This window comes from Homarus americanus, unplaced genomic scaffold (genome assembly GCF_018991925.1).
Source record: "Homarus americanus isolate GMGI-L3 unplaced genomic scaffold, GMGI_Hamer_2.0 scaffold51031, whole genome shotgun sequence".
Lineage (NCBI taxonomy): Eukaryota > Metazoa > Arthropoda > Malacostraca > Decapoda > Nephropidae > Homarus > Homarus americanus.
Genome location: NW_024732009.1, coordinates 5,821 through 14,236, shown reverse-complemented (window position 1 = coordinate 14,236; position 8,416 = coordinate 5,821). Strand labels below are relative to the sequence as shown.

At 39.8% G+C, this 8,416-nt stretch overlaps 2 long non-coding RNA genes across 2 annotated transcripts; one reads left to right on the top strand and one right to left on the bottom strand.

Moving 5' to 3' along the window:
* Positions 1-1,077: 1,077 nt before the first annotated feature.
* LOC121868154 lies at positions 1,078-1,893 on the bottom strand. Its single transcript, XR_006089332.1, has 3 exons — positions 1,610-1,893; positions 1,416-1,509; positions 1,078-1,097 (listed from the first exon to the last, which is right to left on the bottom strand). It is a non-coding gene; the product is annotated as an uncharacterized LOC121868154 (long non-coding RNA).
* A 4,624-nt stretch (positions 1,894-6,517) lies between these two features.
* LOC121868153 lies at positions 6,518-7,358 on the top strand. Its single transcript, XR_006089331.1, has 2 exons — positions 6,518-6,809; positions 6,993-7,358. It is a non-coding gene; the product is annotated as an uncharacterized LOC121868153 (long non-coding RNA).
* The last annotated feature ends 1,058 nt before the right edge of the window (positions 7,359-8,416 follow it).

Here is an 8,416-nt window from a genome sequence, read left to right as displayed (position 1 = left end):
TCGTAATGGCCTTTTCTATCAAATGCATTATACCTACGAGGCAGTGCACCCGTCGGCTTCGTCACTCGGGAAACTCTTCATGGTGCTCTTCTTATACTACCTACAATATACACTTCACGGCCACACTTCTAGGCAAACTATCATTTCCCATTGCTCAAATAATTCACCCACAAAAACACTATCTCTTGGTATGGAGCAACCTCCGCGGTTATTCCCGGCTCCGTCGTCGACGTGCCTCTTCCTTTCTTCGTAACCGCCGAGGTAAACGCACAATACTTGGTCGTCTCCTTCCTTACTCTTACCACGAGGAACATACCCTACACCACTCGCTCCACTGAAAAAAAAACATCCATAATAAACACCATTCCAAAAAGTGTTCATGCATCCACTCTCTTAGACATATCTACCAAAACCAAATTGCTTCCTTTTAAACAGCTACAAATACCAACATACACATACTCTACTACAAACCATTCACCAAGGCTAGTACCAATCATTACACAGCCTCCAGTGTGTAACAACAATACTAGCCTGCTACCAACTAACTTCTATACAATTACAATACATACCCACAACAAATTCACCTTTCATCTTAACCAAATTCAAACAAACGCTTCCTCTTTAACACAAACAATCGGCTCCTTACCCTTTCGCTCCCATCTCCGTCGCCGAATAACCACTAGCTCTTCCACCATCACTGCCGCTTACCACTCCAATCCGGCCTAAAAAAACAAACACATCAACACATTAGTTCCCCCACAACAATTCATAAACCTTTCACGCCCTAAACCGCTCCAACGCCACTCACCAATTATATATATATATGCCTCTACACTAGTCCCAACATTTCTATTACCTGCTACATCCATTCTCCACATATACTAATCCAAAACTAACCTACAATTTACATCACTATACACGTCTTCCAACAATTACATTCTACTCAATTTCTTACAACTAAATTCACTATGACCCTAAACTATCACAAACAATTCACGATGCACCACACCACACTACTTATCTTAAACAACTGCTGCTACCGCCGCCGCCCCTGCTGCTTCTTCTCCTCAACACAGTCCACCACTCCATCCTCAAACCTGAAAAACAGAAACCTTTCACACAACCTCCATAATGCACCATGCTTATTTCTCCCAACTTTAAACATCACTGGGTACTGCTACCCGAAAAAACTCCTATATCACTTGCCTCTTATAACAAACTTTACCTACAACTTTCAAATACAATAACAACTCACCTTCAAATAATACATTGCACAATTTCACATCACCGTATCCAGTGTCGACGCGCTCCTCCACCACCAACATGAAAACAAAAAACAATACGTCAATGTTACAAATGCTCTACTCTTCAAATTATAACAAAGTATACGTACAACTTCAATAAACAATACTTACACATTTACTGCCTCTCATTTCCAAAATTCACTCGAGCATTAATGTCCCTCTGGATTATCACACACCAATCACGTCTTCTGGACTGCAACAACTCCTGTACAAAACAATTACCACATCAATAACCACGACCAAAGTCCCTCTTCATTTTCATATCAAACACACCCCACCTTCAACCACTTAACAGTATACATTACCTTTTAGCACATGCTGCACACGGCGACTGGTTACAACACTTGACTCCTTTCCAACATCGACTTCTCCCCCACCTCTGGATGGCGACCATACTTCCTCTTGGTTAGTCGATACAGTCAACACAACACTATATTCTACTCTAACATTTTTCGATTTCTCATTATCACACTTTTTGAGAATGGGAGGGGCCGAGGGGCATCCCCCCTCCCCTTATTCCCATGCAAGGTGAAGGGCACAAGCGCCTACACCGCCCAACTAGGCAGCATGCCAACTTTGTGCTTGCCTAAAGGATCATAGCATTTTATGTCAAGGGCATACAACCCTCCAGTCTTTAACATTTTGTCGGCTAGCTCCGACGACTTTTACCCAGATACGAATTCGCAACTTTCGATTTACAACTGGTACCTACTTTACTGCTAGGTCAACAGGGACACAGGGTCGAGGCAGGTTCAACCCACTTTCTGGCTGAATAACCTGAGACGCCCCTGTCAGGTGAGTAAGGAGAGCGTGGTACCAGTTTACCAAAGGTTGCACCCCCACTTTGGCTGTGACCCTCAGAGGTAAGTAGTGTCATTAGTTAGGAAATATTAGTTCTGACTAAGTAGTGCCCTTTCACAGGTTTATACACCTCACTTATGTCTCCCCGTGCCCATCTCTAGGCACTTTTGGGTGCACTAGAGAACCGAGGACCACCACCAAACCCCAACCTGAAAAAAAAAAGGTCATTCGTTATCCATTTATCAAATCTTTCTCACTACTATATAATAAACTCAACTTATCAAAACTCATTTACATTTTCTTTAATCTACAGCCGAGGCACAAAATTCAACATTTTAAACTTAACATTACCAAACTCAAGCCACAATCATTTATTTTAATGTCAACTTTTAACATTTCTATTGCTCTACGGCACAAAACCAAAAATCAATTGAAAATTTAACAACTATTTTACAAACTTCAACGTCACTTACCCTCACTATTCCCCTAGTCTACCTCAAAAAAATACCGGCTCCTTCCACCTCCAACAACAACCTGAAAAAAGCATTTATTACCTAACCAATAAAACTTACACTAATTCTCAATACAAATATATTAGCCATGAACCACTTCTCAATTTTCATATTACACCTACAACTTCTCTTTAGTCAAAAACAACTACACCTTCCATTTTAAATACCATATTGACGAATTCCTCACCGCAAGTGTAGACGAGCTAGCCATCACCTACAAACTTAGGCCACGTTCTCTTCTCTATTCCACAGTATAAGCCTTCCGTACACCTGCAATAAAAGGCATCAACCTTCAAAATTTACAACAAACTAGTCAAAATTAATGAAACAAAAGCACATACACAATAACAATTAAGAACACTAGTCTGCGTATAAAACTAACACATGAACCATAACAGACAACAAAATACGACCATCAACACACACAACCGAGAGTGTAGTACCATTATATAGCCTCCAGTATATAACAGCACAAACACAACACCCATTCAACAATTTCATTCACCTAAACTCCAAATTCGGGGTCTACCTCTGTGCCGGTCACGTCTCTGCAAAAATCAACCTTTCCCACGCTAGTTGGCTCCAACTTAACGCTCATGCGGCAGCCCACTGCGACTTCCTTGCGGTTGCTATTTTCTGAAAATAAACTACTACAAATTCTTAAAAAAACACCCACTACAAAACTCTCATTAATACAATTTTCTTCACTATTTCACCAAATATACCAACATATCTTAACTTCCCATGACTTTAAATAACAAGGATTATTTTATTACCAAAAAATTCTACCTTTCCTTTAATCATTTTCCTAAAAGTCATACAACCCAAAACACATCCACCAATCACAATCACCTTTACATACAGCCTAAGTATTCACAAGTAAAATTGCGAGCACGAGACCCAGGGTCAGTTAGATGCATCTTTAGCTGACTACATTCAAAACGTTCGACTTTACTTTTATCCTCTTCGCCACTGATCGGTCACGTCTCTTTTCCTTTATATTCTTCACCAAAAGGTCAGCTCGCTAGCTGCCCGGGCAATCGGTCACGCACTGTTGTCAAATACTGGGCATGCACCGGCTCCTCCATGTACCTGAACCCGCTCCAGTGTTGGTCAAGTCTTCTCTTCAAAGAGCTCACACTCGATGCCGTCACAACACTCTGGTACATTGTTCCAACAATTTACAACCCTCACTCCGAAAAAGTTTGCCCTCACGATTTTCCGGCTTCTTCAATCTTGAGCTGTGACCCCTTGTGGGGCGAGCGTCCGCCAGCTCCAAGCAAGGACACTTAACTGAGTAGTGCCCCCTCAGATGCTTATAAAGCTCAACTAGGTCCCCCCTTGCCCGTCTGTAGTATAAGCTAGGCAACTTCAGGCGCTCCAATCTCTCAGGCGGCTAGCGAGCCGACCTTTTCGTGAAGAATATAAAGGAAAAGAGACGCGACCAAGCGGCTAACAAGCCGATCAGTGGCGAAGAGGATAAAAGTAAAGTCGAACGTTTGGAATGTAGTCACCTAAAGATGCATCGACCCGACCCTGGGTCTCGTGCTTTATGCCGCTTATTTTTCATACACTCAAAGCAGGCTACCAATTGGCTCACCCATATCAATATTCTTATTCATGTCAAATCCCTATCTTTACCTCGCTAAACAAACTAAACATCAAGAGTCACTTACCTGCCCTCACCCCTCGTTTACCAAAACGTCGCTGTCGGCACATTTATTTGCTTTTCCACTTCACTATATGCACAACACCTCCAATCTCCTACTATACGCCTCAAAACACACACGTATGGTTTACTACTTGGCACACAAATGCTGCATCTTTTTTCTTTCTCACTCATTTTCAAGATCCACCACGATCACTATGAACAGTCCAAGCTCAAAGCACACATAAATGCTGCAGCTTTCTTTTCTTCTCACTCATTTTCAAGATTCCACCACCATCACTTAAAACTACATTGAACTTCGCATCCAAACAACTTCAGATACAGACAATATTTTAATAATGAACTTGCTACACAATCTACATGCTCATGAATTCACTTTCCATCACTCACCAACGAAATAACACGATTTCTTGCAAAAACACAACATATTCCGCCAATTTCACAAACTACACTATTAACACTTCAACTTTTTAAACCACTTAACACTTAAAGGATTTCATTTCAATTAAACTACCGTCTTCAATTTAAATATCCTCTACTCTAACAACTTGAATTAATAACAACTTCAAAATCTCCCTAGTTAACCACAGACACAAATCTTAATTACGTTTCACACGCCACAAGTCAAATACTTCTATTAAAAACCACAGAAAATGTTTAAGAAAACATTTCCAATGCGGAACACTAACAGCCAAACAAACAAATGTCTAAACACTACTTTATATACTACACTTTACTTTTCTTTTCTTTTCTTCTTCACAAACTAAAGGAGTTCTAACACCAGACACAAGGATCGGATTGTAACTGATGCATCCTTGCCGGTTCGACCTTTAAATACCCCAACCTTCCCGCCGAACCGTCAAATTATTTGCTCTCTGCTCACCGAACCACCTCATTCGAATAACTTCAAATTTTCAACATTTTATTCTTCACCTTGGCGTCAAAGTACAAGGATACATTAAAAAAAACTCTGGTGTCATCTTCAACATTATTCAAACAAACTCCAACAAAGTCCATTTCATGAAATATAGCCAAAATATATGAGCTCAAAACTGCCACATTCTTGCTTTCCGGGACCCCGAACTTCTTCTCCGGTAAACACCGTCACAACCAAACGAGGGGATTATCCCAGATAAACTGCTCTTGGGTATTTGCACCATAGACATAGGTGGCAGTATCGTAGTCAATAAAGTTTTCTTCCAAGATGCAAATAACAAGATACCCTTCAGTCAGTCACTCACATCTCCATTCCTTGGTGAGAACTATCAACGGTCAATTTAATAAAGTCACGACCCGAATAATGTTTTCCCATTACCGTCAAATACTTTACGTACAGTATATATTTATAACTTAATTATAACAATGTAAAACAAAACTATCGTGCTAACATTCTATACTATGCCATGTTACGTGTACTAATCCACATGCTACTAAATGTTATATAATAATTCCTTGACATAAATGTACGCTATATTATCAGGTACCACATTTACTCTCCAAAGTACTGTAGTACGTGTGAGCTGAGACCTGACCCAATAAATCATTATCAAATTGTGATAGTAAATATCTCTCTAACCATTGCTATGTCAACTAGAAACTGGTCTATGTAAGCCATACCCCATGTAACTGACGAGTATATTATATTCATCCGCAGAGGACAAACAGCACTTACCACCAGTGCCGGATTTATTACACCTGTGGAGGCTCCCCTCATTATAACTACCCCAAGAAGGTGGGGTGGCGAGTGAAGCTAACCTAAACCTCTGGGAGTTCCGCAATTCTAAATATCATATTATTAGCAACACAAACAACAGCATTCATTAAAAATAGACGGTTCATAGGAAAACCAGCTAGTCGTGAATTTCAACGAGTAGCAACTGCCCACTTTGCCCACTCTTCAATCCGGCCCTGCTCACGACTCTACTCTACTTTGTTGTAACGTGTAGGTTTTCTTCTCCATTGTTGTAACATATGTCTGTCTTTTGTTAATTTTAGTGTTTCTGCTGTATGGTCAATTTCAAGTAAAGGTTAATATTAACTCGGTGCTTTGTTGTTCATTGTTTTTCTCTCTTTGTGATCTTATTTTATTCCTCATATTAACTTCTTTAGGCTATTCTATTTAAGTTTATGACTTTTTTTAATATTACAATAGTACTATTTTCATGTATATGTCTCTTAACAATGTCTCACACTTAAAGTGAGGCCAATATTGCTGTTGTAATATATTCACAATTTCTATCCAACATAAATAAAGCAGTGAATACGATTTCATAATATTTTCCTTTCACGTTTTACACTACTTTCGTGTCACAATAAAGTTTAAATCGTTTACTCGTCATCAAACAACCAAACCTGCCGGCGTCACTTTGACGTCATAACAAGGCAATGTTCCCATTGGCTACAATTTCACCTAAAACAGCTTGTGATTGGTCAGGGAGTGTGGGCCGCCTGTATATAAAGCCTGGTAGACGGACGTCAACACAGAACACTGGCACGCGACGACGCTACAACATCTTCTGTACTGTAAGTGTATCTTCAAATTGTAAATTATTTGTTGGCGATTGGGAAGCTATTGTTTAAAATTTCACTTGACAAAAAAAAAAAAAGGTAAATTTTATTAGTCTTGATATTACCTAAACTAAACTTTTTAAATAAGTTTCGCGTTAAACCAGGCTTACATAACATTAATCTTCTTGCTATTTCTAGAACACGCTCCTCAAACGACCATAAACCCTATACGAGTTGACCGAGGTAGCTGCAGTGTCACCACAAGAACAATTCGGAGCGTCTACAAAATTTACCTGTTGCTGGAGAACTCGATCGCAACAATTCCTTTCCTACTCCAGTTCTACCGCGGTTAGTGGATCCTTCCCACAGCATTACAGTGAGTTTTCTAGTGTTAAACTACAAGAAATTGGTCTCCAAAAAAACTGCTTTGTTATTTCTTCTACCCCATTTGTGGGTCATGAGCTGTATTGCATTACATTCTGTGCAAGTAAAGTCAAACTTGTACATATTGAATATCCAGTATATGTAACCAATAAAGTTTTTCTATTTATGGAATAATCCAAATCCTTGCTTTTACTAAATCAAAACCCAGAGTATAATAAAATCTCGACTACGTCTGCTGTTTGAAAGTTTGCCCATAAATAGTTCTCAAATACTCTACTTAATGGTGTTAAACGCTTCGGGAAATACAGCTCTACTCCTCTTAAATTAGTATTACTTTTTCACAACATAACCCAATAGACAAATGATGACATTAATGTGTGGCTTTTTACTTTCCAATCGTTCAAAGTACACATTCTCGTATCCACAGTGGCCCTGTACTAAAGTACGATCATCACTGGTTTAAACTAATCTTAGTATTGTCTAATAACACCAGAAGTGGTAAAATACTAAATTCCAAGCAAGACATATGAAAGTCTAACCTATAAATAAAAATATGAACTTCCATCTATGACCACTGCAATACTAAATATAGACCCAAGTCTTTCAATATTCAGTCGAAATCAAGGTAAAATTAGAGGTCTGGTCATGTAGTCTGTAGTTTGGACAATTCTAAAACGCTTCTTCAATAGGATTTCCGCCGCAATGTATATTAGAGTATTTTCATCTCAAAAGACTGCCTTTTACTTGTTCAACATGGGAAAGGCTTTGAAATGGAGACAAATGGCATTGAAAAAGCAAAGTGGGTTAAAGATGTAATAACGACGGTTGTGCATGTCAGAGATAAGAGAACCGTCAACAAGGATATTTAGAGCAAGGTATAGTTAAGTGGGAAGTACAGAAGGAGAATAAAAGCGGAGGGTGGTTTGTGAGTTAACGTGTAGCTATACCTTCTTTAACGAGTCACCCGTCTGAGACGTCCGATTTCTCAGGACGTCTGAGTCCTCCGTTTTCTTTCCATCTTAGAGTGCACCCGAGACTTCCTTGTTCCTAAAGCCCCGTCCACACGATCGAGCAGTGCCCGGCGGGCTTTGACCCTTTACCGGGCAAAGCTTGTGTGTTGTACACACGGGGGTGATTGGCGTCAGTCATAGTCGGGCGCTAGTAAGTGGTCTGCAGTGGCGGATACGCTACGATCGCACGAATAATCGCCCGACAGTGAAAAGCAAAGATCATATCGT